We start from the raw sequence: 17,311 nt of genomic DNA on the forward strand, positions 1-17,311 counted from the left end.
CTTAGAAACTAGAGAATAGTTGCTGGCATGTGTAAAAACTTGATAGTATTGAGGTACAATTGAGGTAATGATAGGCTTATCTTTGTATTTGAAAGCCAACCCAGTGTTGCGTTTACAGTCTTATTCAAACATGCAGAATTTTTTCTGCCTTGGTGAACAAGTATAATTGTTGGCAGATGTGGGGTTTAGGTTATCATTCCCAACTTACGCACCATTCACAGGGCTCCCCCTGAAACCCTGTTAGAACACAGGAATCTGTAGTTCAGAGACAGGAGTATGAAGGCTGCACTGTTATTAATGGGAACTGACAACTGGAGTAGAGAAATCACCTCTTTAAAAAAGGCCAGCATCCAAAGTACTTTTTATGCCTCCCGAAACTGGCAAACATCCTAGATGTTAGATGCAGCTTTGACAGTTCCTCCTATGACTTGATCTCCCAGATGTTAGGCTGGTTTAGACTAGATGCCATGCTGGTGTTTTTAATAGTTCTGGATTACTGTTAAATTTACAATCTGTCACTCGGCTGTCCCACGACCCCTTTGTTTATGTAATATTGTATCTCATAATATTAGACATATGACTGCAGCAAAACCTCATAGAGAGTTTCCATCAAAGCTGTACAGTGAATATGATCTGGTATGATTTGAATAGATCAGATGGTTTTGGATACCATCCCTATCCATATGTGCATAAGACCATTGAGGAGAACTGAAGGGGCACCATTATCATCATACACCTGTGATCCAGACATGGTGACTTATGTTAAGGATTTCAGACCTGGCTTGTATTCAATCAGGCCAAGTCATACTTGTTGCCAAAATGTAACTCAAATCATTTTTGCAGCTTTGGAACTGCTTGCATGACCTTTTCCCAATATTTCTGAGCTTCTTTGCCTCTGAAATCAGGACTACAGGAGCTGTGAAAAAGGAACATGGGGATAACCTGGTCTGGTACCAGCAAAGGACTTGTTCTCTACATTTGCAGTCCCATTTGGGCATTTTACATGAGATTTTGGTTTTGTAAATTATTGTTGTAGCCCTATATGCAGAGCTTGCCTGCTCTTCTATTTGTCTTGTTCATCAGCCTCTCTCTGATCAGGACTGGATCCTAGTATAGACACAGAATGAGTGCTTACCATTTGAAGTTTTGGAGCAATACAATGAACGCAATTTGTACCTGTTTCTTTAATAGAAGCAAATTTAGTTGGATTTTCACGGTAAAATTTTCTGGCTGACTACAATGGCTTCAAATCAACAAAAAAGTGATCCAGATGTATATGCAAACAAGGTAACTGTTTAGTAAAGTCTCGGCCTCTTGAAGGCTCAAATCACTTGTAGTATTTTCAATAAAGATAAGCTTAGATCAAAATGCTACATCTAAGTGCTGTTGATTTTAGAGGTAAATCAGGTCTAGCTCTTACTTGTATAGCAGTCTGTGCATCATAGCGGCCATGAATTTGGGAATCATTCAGATTCAGTTCTGCAATTTGTTGGGGCCATCTCCAAAATACTTAGGTTTTTTACTATGATAGCTGCAGGGTTATTTTTGAGGAATCACCTATTCATAGTTTTGGAAATTTTAAATTTCAGCCTGCATGGGCTCAGAAATGCCCCTGGAAGCCCAGGAAAAGGATTTGTTTAACTTCAGAAATCTGATCCTTTTTTTTTCTTTGGAAAATTAGTGGCCTCCACATGGCCTCTTCCCCTGAACAAGTATCGTTGAGTACTGGATTGAGCCCCTAAATGCCAAGTATCAGTCTGGAACACATTTTTATGTCTGAGTTATAAATTCCGGGAAATGGTCACATGCTCCTAACCACAGTGCCTCTCTCTGGTGAGCACTGCTATATTTAGGCAGTGGTTAGACACAGTGTGAAACTTGCTGCTATAAATAAAGTTCTTCTCCCAAACTTGCTGTCATGGGGACATTTGACTCTGAATAACAGAGCTTCAACATAAGTTTTTTAAAATTAAATGCAACTCCTAGCCCTCAGGACAGCATTAGCTTTTTTACAGTTGCTAGTTGTTTCACAGCTTTATTACATCACCTCCATTTGTGCCCCAAGATTGATGTAGGAAATTTTGTGTAAATGCACTCAATCAAGAAGCCATTGTGTCACCATGAGCTCTTAAAGATGTTCAGTGCAATGTAGCATAATTGGCAAAGCCATTATGGAACAAACTTCCATGATTTATAAGTCACAAACATGAAGTCTTTAGGAAAGTTGGTGAAGTACTTTATGGGTCACCTTTATTTTTCCTACCGTAGATGCCTTGACTCACAGGTTTCCTTTATGTCACTCTGTCCATATTCTAGGTATTATTGAAATGGAATAAAGAAGTCACTGTACATCTGGCTGACTAGCTATACTGGATGTAGTTTTTGGGTTTTTGCCTCTAAGGAGGCAAATTGAAGAAGTACTGGGCAAAACAAAATATGAATGTTCAATTAGAACAAATGGTGGCATAAACCGCACTGGAAAGAATGCGTTTAATCAACTGAACTTTGGAATTAAATGTCAAGGCTAAATTCTCCAGGTTTTATTCAGACAAACTTCCTTTGAAGCCAGAGATCAAGCGGAGTTTCTCTCAGTAAGAACTTTAGGATTTGACCCTATGCATAAAAAGCCAGGATTTATTATTTTTATTACCATGGTGCCTAGAGATTCCAGATGAGATCAGGGCTAGTTACAGTATAAACATCAAGCATGAAACTGTTCTTGTTTGGAGTAGTTTACAGTTTAAATAGAAAAGTTCCCACTTTACAGATAGGGAAATGAGGGCCAAAGAGGTTTAAAGAAAGTCACATAAGCTTATGGCACAAAGATAAGAACTGAATCCAGGTCTCCTGAATCCTGGGTGATTCTCTAACTGCAAAGCCATCTTTCCTCTCTCTACAATACTTGGAGATTATCATTATTGTTGTATATTTTGTTTTATTTTATTTAAATTCATTACTGCTTAGTGGTCAACAAACTATAACATAATCAAGAGATCCCAGCAGTTCATTCTATGCCTCTTGTAGGCCTCTTTCAGTCCCATCCTTGTGTCCTACTGAATATTTCCTGTAAATTATTCTTTTAACTGGTAGGTAGTAGAATATGAGGAAAGAAGAACAATAAGAACCACCCCCCACACAACTTGTTTTGAAGATTGTAAAGGAAATAGCGCATGCAAAGTTTTCTTCCTCTGGATTGTTTTACATGTACAAAGGACACAATAAAAATTTAATCCTATAAAAATGACAAGGTGTTTAGCATTAAATTGGAGGCTAGTAATAAATAATAGCAAACAATTGAAGCACCTGTTGTCTTTCACATTCCACTATAATATTGATTGCATTATTTGAAAATAAAATTGTATCTATCTTAACTTATTTTCAAGGTAGTTATATTTCACAACTGTACAAATATTGAAGATTGCAATTTGCAGCCTACTGAAGAAAGAATTAATGCACTCTTGGAAAGTAACAAACCCAGTACATTATAATTCATGTATTCTATTATCCACTTGGGATCAGTGGAGTGCAGATTTCTGGACTGCAGAACCTATGGAGAAAGCTCAAGAAGTTAAAACTTCTGCTAGCATATACATCATAGTAAACTATTTTGTGTGCCATGGAAGTGGTCTGGCTCATTATTAATGTACTTTATTATTAATGAAGAGTCAACATAAATCATTGTCATTGTCATCTCATTGAAACAGATTTAAATGAAAGTGGCAAAATACATCTTCCAAAAGACATTTTCTAAAATTTGAAATGTCCATGTAAAGTCATTTTTAACAAATAAAAAAAATGGGGAGGGTAATTTTTTTCTGGAATGTTTTGGCTGCCTCTGTTTGGTATCATACAAACACAATTTTTCTTTGGAAAATTTCAACAGAAATGGTTTTCACCATTTCTGGGAAAATAGGGAAGAGTATTTTGTTTTGTTCATGAAAAATTAATTCTGGCACTTCCCAAATTTTGAGTGCTTGATTTTTATAATCATAATGTTGCTTTAAAGTGTATTATATTATATTCAATAACCTGCCAGACAAACTATTTTCAGGGAGGCAAGGCCCATACAAGAATCACTGGATGCTCAAGTAGCTACACAATTTTTAATTTTGTTAAGGTTGTAACTATGTATGTGTTTGTTTATTTATTTATTTGTTAAATTTATATCCCACTTTACCCAAAAGGTGCCTTTATTATCATCTTTGTCTTCCATCCCAGCCCTATCAAGATAATTTTGAAGTTGAATTATTGTAGATAAAGAGATGATTCATTGGTTCCATAAATGCAACAGAGAATAGAAGAGGATCAGGTTCATTGGCTGTGGCACTGATTTGTCATTTAACTTGGGCAACTTGCTTTAGGTGTGATATTTCTTCAGTGGAACTGAAACTGGTTCCTAGAGCAGAAACTTGAAAAATTGTCCAGTGCTTCAGATTCCTTCTGCCATAAAATGCTGATAATGTTTTCCTACCACCCAGTGAGCCGTAAGGCAGGAGGAATTAAGGTTTATAAAGCATGTTGAGATGCCCGGGGGAAGGTGCCCAGTATTATTAATCATATGTATGTAAATAACAGGTTTCACCCTTAGTTGGCCCAAGCAGCCAGGCCTATGGGAATGGTAGGGAATATTTTTTCATCTCCCCTAATTCTTAGGTGATCCAGGGGTGGGAATTCATGAAGCTATGTTCATTTACATTAACCGAGAGGCTGACTCACCACCGTCCATCAGGATTCTCACTCTTCCAGACTAAGAGGCTCAAGGGATAGCCCAGAATTAAAAATGAGGGTTGAAAGCCCTGATTGGCATGGACTATAGCCTTAACTGAATCTTTTTATTTATTTTTTTACTGGGTGCACATGTAAAGGCGGGATAAAATAACACCCAGTAATATCACATATATCACAGATGGGCTGGAAGATACTTTGCCTCTGAAATTCTTCTAAAATTGGTCATTCTAAGTAAGGGACTTCCTGTGAGAAATAAAACCTTAAGAGTCAGGTGAACTTAGCCTCTTACTTAAATAAGAGTTGCATCAAACATATTTCCTAGCTGACTAATCAGAAGTGACTCATCACTTCTTCATGTTCCCCTTGCTTTCTTGTTGCATCCACCTCTGGTTGACTGTTTTATACTTAGGCCATTAAATCTTTGGGGCAAGGATATCTATTAGGTCTGTTCAGTGCCAAATATAATGGAGACTTGCCCTTTAATTGCTGCTGCTGCTACTACCACCATGGTCCTAATCATAAGGGCTGATTCCTAGCAATAACACTAGCTGAATGTGTCCATCTCACAATGTTTGTAATAGTAATATCCCTGAAGTAGCAGTAAAGGCTGCCTTTCTCTGATAAGATATTCTTTAGCAGGACTGTCTAGTTTCATATCACTCAGGTCACAGCAATGTGAAATGCAATCAGACATACTTGTACACACATCCTCTTGGACTTGGTAAAAGCTTTGCTCTGTAGGTTGGTATAAAATTAAAAAAAGGGTGGGAAGGGGTGAGGGAGATTGTATGGGACAGTAAAATAAAAGATGCAAGTTGTTTTGTACCTTTGAACTTCATTTACTTCTAGGAGAGGCAGGTTGTCTAATGGGTATAGTAATAGACAGAAACTTAGACATGGTTTTTAAGAAACCTGGCTGGGTTCTTTAGGCTCCACTGTCATCTATTTATTAATAAGATAAGTAATTTTTCTGGTATTTCAGCTGAAGATGTGCTAAAAATCACATACAAACAATTGATAGGCAGTCAGTCAAGGGACATGTTTCAAGTGCCCTTAGTGAAAGGCAGGCAGTCTTGTGGCATCCACTCTTGGCATAACATAGGATTCAAGGGGAACATCCTAACAATTTGTGGCTGGTGGGATGAAGACATCACTATATATTGTCTTACCTGTGGTGCTCTCAGGAAGCTCTTTGCCTCATCTGTTGATCACTCTCCTACCGCTCTCCCCCCACCCCCTTCCAGGCTGGAACTCTGCCAGCCTGCAAGGGGAAATCCACATTTCCCCACATTTTTCCCACATTTTTCTCCTTTAAAGGAGAAAATCCAGGTTCATAGAAATCATAGAAAAATTAAGGTTGGACGGGATCCCAGGAGGTCATCTAGTCTAACCCCCTGCTTAAGGCAGGATCATCTCCATCTAGATCATCCCAGCTAAAGCTTTGTCTAGCCAGGTTTCAAAAAACCTCCAAGGATGGAGACTCCACCGCCTCTCCGGGTTAACCTGCTCCAGTGCTTTTCTATCCTCCTAGTGAGAAAATTCTTTCTAATATCTAACCTAAACTTCCCTTGCTGCAATGTGAGACTGTTGCTCCTTGTTTTGTCATCTGTCACCACTGAACAATCTAGCTCCATCCTCTTTTTAACCCCACTTCAGGTAGTTGAAGGCTGCTATTAAATCCCCTCTGTTTCCTGTTCTCTAGACTAAATAAGCACAGTTCCCTCTGCCTTTCTTCATAAATCATGTGCCCCAGTCCCTTCACCATTTCTGTTGCCCTCTGCTGGACCCTCTCCAATTTGTTCACATCCTTTCTGTTGTGGGGAGCCCAAAACTGAACATAGTACTCAAGATATGGCTTCACTAGTGCTGAATATAGAGGAAGATCACTTCCCTTGAGCTGCTGGCAATGTTCCTGCTCATGCAGCCCAGTATGCCTGGGCCTTCTCGGCAACAAGGGCACACTGTTGGCTCATATTCAGCTTATCGTCTACTATAACCCAGAGATCATTTTCTGCAGAGCTCCTGCCCAGCCAGTCAGCCCCCAGCCTGTATTGATGCATGGGATTATTTTGTCTTAAGTGTGGGTTTTGCACTTGTCCTTACTGAATCTCACGAGATTTCTTTTAACCCAATCCTCCAATTTGTCTAGGTCACTCTGAAGCCTAGCTCTACCCTCCAGAATATCTACTACTCTCCCCAGCTTTGTGTCATCTGCAAATTTGCCAAGGGTGCACTCAATGCTATCTTCCAGGTCATTGATGAAGACATTGATTGAAACCGGCCCCAGGACTGACCCCTGGGGCACTCCACTTGATACCGGCTGCCAAGTAGACATTGAGCCATTGATTAATACCCTCAACCCAATGCTCCAGCCAGTTTTCTTTCCACCTTACAGTCCACTCATCCAGCCCATATTTCCTTAGTTTGCCTGCAAGAATTTTGTGGGAGACTGAACAAAAAGCCTTGCTAAAAATGAGACAATCTGGATTTCCTTAAAATGAGAAAAACTGGGTGGTCTTAAAATGAGAAAATCCAGATTTTACTGCGTTTTTCCATGGTGAACGGAAAACCCAGATCCCTGCTGATCACACATCATCATGAATAACAAAGTGGGACTAGTTGAAAAAAAAAAAAAAAGAAAGAAAGGAGGAAAAGTTGAATGACCCTTGGGTTAATTGGCCAGACTATTCAGTAAATACGTTCAAACCAAATCATGACCACTTTGCAACTGATTCACTAGCCAAAAAAAAGGCAACCCAGGAATGTAGCAGTGTATTCATTAACAGCTCAAAGAGGTAATGCTGATGAGCTAAGTCTTGATCTAATTCCAAGTGGTTATTTTGGAAACTGTGTTCAGATATTGAAAATGTAACCTATACTCTTTGGGTCCCAGACAGGTCACATGATTCAGTTACTCATGATCATGTTTTTTTTTCAGTGGTACCCAGGAGGTAACCTCTAGTGCATTGGAGAAAGAAAGCTACATGAAGTACTTAAAAAATCAATAAACTTTTTAAAAAAAGGAAATAAATCTTTAAGTATTAGCAAAGTAATAAGAAGGATTCTTTTGGGGAGGAGGATTGTTGCAGAATGAGACAGGTGTGTAAATAATACCATTCATTATGTTAATAATATTGTTGCCTGTGGTCTTAAATTGAGCTGCCCAGGAAATTCTTTTGAACAAGATGGGGCCAGGTTGATACATTTCTCTGTATTATTGGCAAGGGCTGTAACAACAATGAAATCATTTTCTGTCTCTGTTCTGCAAGCCCAAGGCAACTCTTTCCTCAATTCATGGCCTCTTGCATACTTAAATTAACTCTAAATAAAAGTAATGTTTGATCAAAAGAACATGAGTTGCCATAAATTACCTTAACTCTCCCTTGGGTCTAATAATGACTCCACTCAGACAGAATTGGGGCAGTTCTCCTTCTCCTAATGGTGGTCATTTTCCATAAAGAAGATTTTGCTCAGGCCTATCTGGGGAGGAATTACCAAAGGAACTGTAAGCTACATTCCTACTTCAAAGGCTTTTGGAACTGACTTGGACTAAACTCCTGTCTTGAACATTTTTCTGTTGAAGAGCTCCATCCAGCAGTTAACAAGCTTGGCCCCATTATGTCTCTGAACAAAGTCCCTCAAAATTGGGAGTGGTAGTATATGTTAAAAAGGAATTTTTTGCATAGCATGTCTCTTAAAATGTTGTCTCTGTCTCACTCTGTTCCTAAACCACGCAATGCATTCTTTCAAATCAAATTTCAATGGATGTGGTATTTTTCTTTACTTCCTCTCCTGATCCAGTGTTGTGTTATTAAATAAATGCAATATTCCCCCAAGTGGTGGGTACCTTTCAGAATGGCTGAAGTTACTTCTGTATATATAACACTTTTTCTGAAGTGGTTGTCATTTTTTCATGACAAAAATTACTGTAGTACATTTATTACTAATCATAATAGGTAAAAGTTTAGAGACGCATTTTGTTTTGTGTGGTGACTGACACTACCTCATATACCCATTGGAGTAATTAAATTTTGTGTTACTATTTTAGGCCCCAGTTCAACAAACTACTTAAGCATGTATTTAACATTATGCTTTCAAGTCGGTGGATTTTAAATATATCATTACAAATTCTGCTGTACTAAATTGTGGTCTTAAGGATTTTTTTTTCAGGACTGTTCATTGAAATGAACCAGATTTTTATTAATCATGCATGTACCAAGCTGATCTGCATAAATTGTTACCCTCTTCTTTCTTTTCTAAATACTCTGTCATCTATTTGCACCCACTTAGTAGGTTATGTTGTTATATCGTTCTTGCTCTGAAGAGTTTACAGTCTGGCTCTGGTTACATGTTTGTACAGTCCCTTGCACAGTGTGACTGATTCTGTTTGGGGCTTGGCACAAGTATCAAGCTAATAAAAATTTAGTAGGACTTCAGGCTTACTAACCCAATGTGCATTGGACCCCTGCTCTTTGCTGAGGTCCTTTAAAACTGCCATAATACAAATGATGATGACAATTCAGGTTTTGCTGTGAGGATATCCCAAAGCTTTGGTAACCCTTTCATTTACCTTGTATTCTTCCCATGCATTTTCAGCTGGGTGAGGGACTCTCCAACATAACAGTTGTAAAGCACTGATGTGCAATATTAAATAGTCAATCTATTCTGTTTCAGAGGTGCTTTCCTGGTGGATGAAAGAATTCCCATGCCATTATGTAAAGTTTTTAAAGTAGGCTGGGATTCTTCTGAAAGAAAGGCCATTTAGAAATGTAAATAGCTGTTTTGATGTACAATGCTATCAGTGGTCGGGAAGAAGAACATATTTAATCACACTGAGCTTAGAAGCGGGAAGAGTAGTTCCAGGAAACAGGAGGGGGATGCAAGACCTGAGTCACTTAGGAGAATTGCAGAGAATTTGAACAACAAAATTATTATTTTCTTACATTTATTACACAACATCTCTTGCAGCCAAGATGCCAAGCCATACATGCCATGGCTGTGGCCAGAGAAATATTCCTTGCCCATATCACACAGCTAAGTGAAACCTGATGTGGTGTGAAGTTACCATAAATCTTCACCCTACTGGATGGTGACAGAGGCAGCTGAGAGATGTTCATCAGGCACTAAGGCATCCTGGTATATGGTAGAAAGCATCTCCCTGAAACAAATTCTTTGCTAAATATGTGTGGGGGGCAAAGTCTACCATGTGGAATTTGTACTTTGTTCTGAATTCTAGCTTAGTTTTGCCTTGAGATACAACTCCAGCTGAATCAACAGTTGTACCTTTGTATCTGGCAGAATATTTCTGATAAGCTTAAAGCTAGTACTAATTATTTATATCTATATATTCATGTCTATATCTATATCTGGTTGTATGCTTATCTGACGGCATTAAATCAGTGCTTCCTGCTGTGATAACAGGTAGACCGTGGGTTTTTTATGGTTGGATATTTTATTATAATGGAGAGACTAAAAGACGAAATAAAGTAGTAGTCTCCAATGCTGTATCTTTTTCAGTTTTTCCTCCCAAAATATGGAAAAGAAAAGGGAACAATAGCAGCTTCTTTGGGCTACTAGGGATTTTTCATCAGATTTTTTTTCTGGTGGCTGAAATAGCTCTGGGAATGGTTTTTGTTTAATGAGCAAGGAGCCTGATTTTTCTGCCTACACTTTAAACAGCTCTACTTTATGTGCCTGTCATTTTTCAGGTGCAAATAATTGCAGGTGCAATTTATATTATATGCCTGACAAACTTAATGCACCTGCAGGTCAGGTGCTTTGACATTCAGGTGATGTAATTCATGTCTACTAAAGCTGAACCCACGATGTCATCATCCTTTCGCTGAACAGAAGCTCAACTAACAGTGCAGCCGCAACTCCCAGCTCTGTCTTTTAAAGCAACTGTTTCCAGGCACACAAGCAATGTCCAAGTGTACCTTTTGATCCTTAACTTCCCCTGTAAGTTTGTATAAGGGGACTATAGCTTTCGAGGCTAAATGCTTCTCTTTTGTTTAGATTGAAAAATAAAACAAAATATTTTTGCAAATGTTAATACTTTTGCTTGGGAGAAAAGTACTCTGGTACAACACAGTTGGAGGGGGAGAGAAGAGAACTTTGTTGCTGTAGCCCAGCAGTTGAATCACTTTTCTGGGAGCTGTTAGGAGTCCAGTTTACCTGAAAGAAGGAATTACTGACTATGCCCATGACACAAGGTCTGTAATTATGATTTAAAAAATGCAGTGTCCTCCCTTTCTGTAAAGCTGCCTCTACTCTAAAGTCATGTTTTTCTGGATCCCTGCTATACACAGTGCACTAAAAGGCAAGTCTTTATAGCACCCGTCTTGCTCTGACACAAATTTACTTGGCTCCCAAGAACTGCTTTATTGGGTTTATAAACTATTTTTCTTAACTCCATAAAACTAAAGTTTCACTAGCAGAGTGCTGGTTTTACAGTTTTAAAGCTTGTGCAACATTAAAAATGACATTTTTACCATGACATCTTCATTGCACATGAGCTATAGTGCCTTACATAATACCACTCCAAGGTTCTCTTTGAAAGTAATGATCCCCAGCACATACCTATGAAAGAATTAAAGCAAACATTTAGACAGTGCTGGGATCCATTACATAATAAGAAAAACTTTCGGCTTTGGTGACAGCTACCTTTTATTTGGCTCTTAAAGTTCTGGAGATAAAGAGGTAAGAACTGATTAAATGGCCCCTTCCTTCTCCTCCCTAGACAGCCCTATACAATTCAACAGCTCCCAAATGTCAAAAGTACTTTCTGTCTCAACAAGGTTGTTGGTTTGTGAGTTGTGAATTGAACAATGGTAGCGTGCTTCTCATCTAGGCGCTCCAGGGTAGCTTTATTTTCTGTGAGGAATATTAAGTGTTCTACACAGTTCTTGGTTAATTGATTTTTCTTTTTTTTTTTTAATTAGGTATTCTTTTTGGTGAAAGGACACAAAGGATAATGGTGATTGGGATGTGCTGAATTCCTTCCTCCTGCCTACTGGAAATGTGGTTCACAATTCTCTTCACAATTCTCTGTTAAACTGGCAGTGGCCGATCAAAATGTTGGTGCATTAATGTGATCTGAAGTATGGTAAGTTGGCTGATAGCAGAAATGAGGCAAGCTTAGAAGTGCAGTGTGAAACATGTTATCAATATTCAGTAGAGCATTCAGATTCCTTCAGGGGTGACCAGCTAGACCTTATGGAGCTTTGGTAGCTTGGGGTACATGTTTAGGATGAAGCACATGTAATTGTTGACAATACTTTTTGGGAAGAAAGAGAAGCCCTTCTTCAGAACTGAACACGAGAAACCATTTGCAGTAACAATTTTTATTGGGCCTACACAACCCAGGAGAAACAATGGCATGTACTGACATCTTATATATATAAATATTTCTGGTTGTCTCCCTTTCTAACCACCCCAATATTCACAGGATCATGGAATGAAAACAGCAAACCTTTGCTTCTGCTTCAAACAGTGTTCTTATTAAAGAATCCCTGACTGGTTTGCTTCTGCAGGAGGTCTAGGCATGTCTGAATTGTACCATCTTAGAACATGCTACAAGCATTCCTCACAAACAGCTGTGGTTGTTATGTGCCTGGTGCTGAAAGAATCCAGCACAAACATGTATTGGTATAATACACTGGAGAAGAAGGAATTGGAAAGAATCAGGATTCCTCTGGTTTTGACACGTACATTATACCTCTACATGTGCTCCAGGGTAGAGAGGGGTGCTTTAATTAGAGCTGCTCTCAGGAGTTGCTCTAATTAAAGTGCCTGCAGCATCTTGTGTATTCAGTGTCCCACAGTTCAAAATGGTGGTGGGAGCACTTTAACTAAAGCTCAGTTGATGAGCTTTAGTTAAAAGGCCTTTGTACACGTCACATTATTTTTGCCCTTTCTTGCACTGCAGTTGCATGACTGTTTGCACAAGTGGGTTTTCTGGTCACTTTAAAAATTTTTCTGGTGCATTTAACTAAAACTCCTCAGACATAGTTTAGTTTGGCTTGCCTGGAATTAAAGTGTTGCATCCATGGATTCTTCGTGTTCAAACATAAAGGCACTCAAAGACATGTAACAAGCCCTTTGCCCACCAGATGGTGCTGCAATGTTTTTGTAATTCACCCCATTCAAATTGTTTTCCAATTTGAATTGCTTTCACTTTTTTTTTCTTATGTGGTTTGCCAGCTCCCTGCTTCCACAGCTGCATGGCAGGACATGGGCATGGGGTGGGTGGGGGGGCCCCAGGCTGGGGGGTCGGGGGCAGTACTAGGCCCTCCCATTCTCCTGTGATGCTGGCCAAGGATCTGGCTGAATTCATTTGAAAAACTAGTGAGTGTAAACACAGATGTGACACTCCAGTGCTTAATTCATTTGAAAACCTAGTGCGTGTAGACACAGATGCAACACTCCAAAATAAGCACGTTTAAATTTTATAAACCTATTTAATTTAATGAGGATTAAAAACTACAAGCGCCCAAAGTGCCCCCAGATGCCAAGGCTGCTGGAGTGGGCTAATTAGCATGCTCCAGCAGACTCAGTTAATCCAGTCTCCACACATGCTGCACGCCTCAGAGCAGACATCAGGCATGTATACAGGTGTCCCCAGATTCTACACTGATCTTTATTGGGATGTGTATAAACTAAACCAAACTCTTAAGTGATATCTGGCTACATATAAACCTTATACCATGTGTATCAAGAAATCCCTAGACCTTGCAATAAGATTCAAGTCGGGAGTCTTATAAGCAGGTTATGGGCATATTTAATAAAGGAGTAAGTCCTGCAGCAAGTAGCATTTCCTTATGATCCTGCAGTATACTGCAATCTGAAGCCTGCACATCTTGCCATGGTAATCCATTTTTAGAAAATGGCCTGAACTGATGAAGTACAAAACATCACAAGCCATGTAAAAGATTAGACTGAATTAGGATTAATTTTGTTGGTTTTGACTAACATCCTTATTAAATTAGTTATTTTGAGTGGGCTGAAGGAATGGGAACAAGTAATGAAATATTTTCACCCGACCAAGTAATTGATGTGGAGAAGGAAACAGGATAGATAGGTAGCAGTCCAAAGCACCTGTTTTCTCCAGGAGCAGGCAGATTTCTGTCAGATTTAACTAAATCAATGTTATTCTAGGTGGCAGAGATGACTGCATTTCAGTAGTTGTTGAAAGGCAGAGCTACGTTTTAAAAAAGAAAGAATTAATTAGTAGCAGCATTTGTTATTCTCTTGTCTTGAATGGCAGAATCAACTTCAGGGTCTTAATGGAACAAGTGGAACTGTTGGTGTGAGGAAAGGGGTTAATAACTTCTACTTTCCCCTCCCATTCTGAAAACAGTGACAGGCTGGCAGGCAGTGCAGATAGAAGTTACAAAAGACACTCTGTTTTGCAATGTCTTCATCTGACCCCTCATGCAATGAGGGTTCAGATTTTTACCTGATTGGCCTTTTTTAAAGCTGTCTGCAGCTGTGCACCTTTGTTTAGTTATGGCTATAAACTGCTTTCTGTGGCCAGATCAAGGGAAAATTGTCACTTCTGTTTGAGCCTTTTAGGAACAGTTAGGTCGTCTTTGGGCATGTCTGTATGAGCCACTTACTGTGCAGTTGACTAATTAACTGCATAGTAAATACCTCATCATCTACACATGCACCCCTATTAGTGTGCATAAAACTAATAAACTCTGCATCAGGTTAGGTAAATACAAGTCCTAACCTGATGGAAAGTTTTTTGATGTGCAGCAGCACATGTGTAGACATTGCCATGGCTGGCTGGGGCACAGTGTGCTTCAGTGTGGGGCTAGCCAGCAGGCAGCACACATGCTGAAGCACCCTTGTGCCCCAGCCAGCCTCTTCACAGCAAGTGGAGCCCTGTTGAAATAGTTTTGGGTTGGCAGGCTGACCCATCAAGTCCCTTGTCAAGCTAGGATGCTTTGACAGGGCTGCATGTGCTGTGCATAAATAAACTTCAGAGCAATATTCTCCAGAGTTTTTTGCTCCTGGGTGCACTTTCAAATGGCACACATGGGAGCAAAAAACTCCAGAGCAATATACTCTGGAGTTTATTTATGTGCATTAATCTCATGTGTAGATGCACCATTTGAGAATAACAATATGGTCTTTAGGAACAATGGGCATTTATACATGTGCTCCAGGAGTGAGGAGGTTGGGGGTGCTTTAATTAGAGCGGTTCTGAGAGTCTAATTTTAGAATGACTCCCCCATCCAAATGTACTGCACCAACATGAAACAAATTACTATCAGTGGTTTTAAAGGCCAGGTGTTGAAATAAATCTTCCAAAAACCAATTTTAGATCACAAAGCAATGGGTATTTTTATAGAACAACTTCAGGTCATTTTTCATTTTCCTTGCTGATACCTGACCAAAGTTACCATTTACCAGTAAAAGATCCCTTGCCATGTTCTCTGCCTTGTTAGACATAACAATGTCCCCACCATCCTTAGGAATATAATAAATGCTTTGGCCATTTCCATCAAAATTTTCTGTGGTCCCAAGAAAAACATCATTTCTTTCCACCATTTCCATAAAGATTGTAAAAATGTTTGTTCATAGAATAAAGAAGGCCTTGGATTTTGTTTTTCTGTGCAGCATAAAAAAATATTGGGCTGAGAACTGCCTGTATAGATGCCATGCAGTGAGCTCCCATTATGCCATGCAGACTCAAGGACATCTGTTTTCACAGGGATCCAGATAAATGCAGCTGACTTTTACTTAAGTTCTGCCTTTATGGAGTCTCCAAATCCCAGTATAAAATTGATTTTTTTCACATTGTTCTTTTAAGTCAAACACTGTGGTGTGTGGTTTTGAAGTTACAAGGTCCTGAGTGGTTATAATAATAGAAGTGTGATCAGTTAGCTCAACACCTAAATTTCCCCCATAAAATGATTTCCCTATTGACTGAAGTCAATTTTTGCTACAGTCATGGCCATGGCTTGAGCATAGCCAAATGTTGAAGGGTCTTGAAGTAGTTGCTTGTAGTCTGCAGTTCCTTCACCAATTCCCGGCAAGGTTCTTTGGGTAAATGTGATATCTTTTATTTGACCAACTGAGTAGTTGGGGAAAAAAGTTCTTAGCAAGCTTTCAGGCATAAGCACCCTTCTTCAGGTATTGGGAGACTGCTGTTGTTCTGAGCTCTCCAAGGTAGGAAAGAAGCTAAAAGTGTGGCAGGAGATCAGTGAAAATGGAAATAGGTGGACGTTTGGAAAACAATGGATAGAGAAAGGAGGGTAGGAGGTAAAAAGAGGGGGAAATAATTGGTGATGGAATGCAAAAGGTAAGCATGGGAGACTGTGCTGTAGTGTTGAGTTCTCTAAAGTAGGAAAGAGGCACTCTGTGAAAAAGTAAATAGGTGGAAGTCAGGAAGACAATGGATAGAGAAGGATGGAAGGGGAAGAAGCGGGGGAAGGGAGACTGTGTAAATGGTAAGTTGAGGAAGGTACCTGATGGAAAATATGTAGGAGAAACCAAACAACAACTGCGTACCAGAATGAACGCACACCGGAAATCCACCAAAGACAAAAATATCGAATTACCTGTGGGTGCAGACTTCTCACGAGACAATCACTCCCTCTCTGATCTTTCAGTTCTAATCCTCAAAGGGAGATTACAAAACACCTTCTGTAGACAATTCTATGAACTTCACTTCATAAATCTACTGTATGTAAAAAAAACATGGACCTAATATAGACATAAGATTTATGACACATTACAACCTGCCTGGCATTTGATTCACCAGGTACCTGCCTGAACTTACCATTTATTCATGTGTTTAAAATCTTTCCAGTTTGAAACCACGTTCCACAAAGTGCTATAAACACTTTGGGGTTTTGCACAGTTTAACAGAGATGAGATGCAGTAACTCCCTTTCCATCATAAGTGCTGATGTCCTCAGGCTGATGCTATCTTTGTACCCAGCTGTTGGCCATGTCCACAAAACACTCTGGATGTTTCATAAGCATCTCATTATAGTTATGACCATAGTTTCCCCCTCTCTTCTGTGGCATAGTAGATCCATAAGCTTTTAAGTATACTCAAGGTTTAGTTTATAAATGTAATGTATGAATATAAAGTATCCACAGGTGTTCTTTAATTTCATCATAATGCTCTCTTGCAAAGCTCTTAGTTTTGTAGAATTATGTCCCTTTTTAATTTCTTCATTCTTTAATTTTCCTACTCTAGCTAGTAAATTCTGCCATGTTTGTTTCAGTTTAAAACATCCATTGTAACAGGGAACCTCTGCCCTGTTACTGGGGGAGGGCTACAAAGCCAGCAGAACCAGTGAGGGCCCTTTAAGAGAAGGATTTTTGGGGCCTGGGCAAAGGCAGCTGGCAGGGCTGCAATTAATGGGCAGCCCCTCTGCTCAGGCCACTAATAGGCCAAGCTGGCCAGAAGGGGCATGGCTCCGGGGGTAAATAGGTTTGCCCTTAGGCTGGAGGGGCAGTGGAGCCCTGATCATGGAGAGGGCAGAATGGTCCTTGCTAGAGGGAGAGAAGGCTTGAATGGCTACTGTAAGTAGTCCCATATGGGAGAGTGAGGTTTTTTTTGC

This window comes from Crocodylus porosus, unplaced genomic scaffold (genome assembly GCF_001723895.1).
Source record: "Crocodylus porosus isolate Cpor-Errol unplaced genomic scaffold, CroPor_comp1, whole genome shotgun sequence".
NCBI classification, from domain to species: domain Eukaryota; kingdom Metazoa; phylum Chordata; order Crocodylia; family Crocodylidae; genus Crocodylus; species Crocodylus porosus.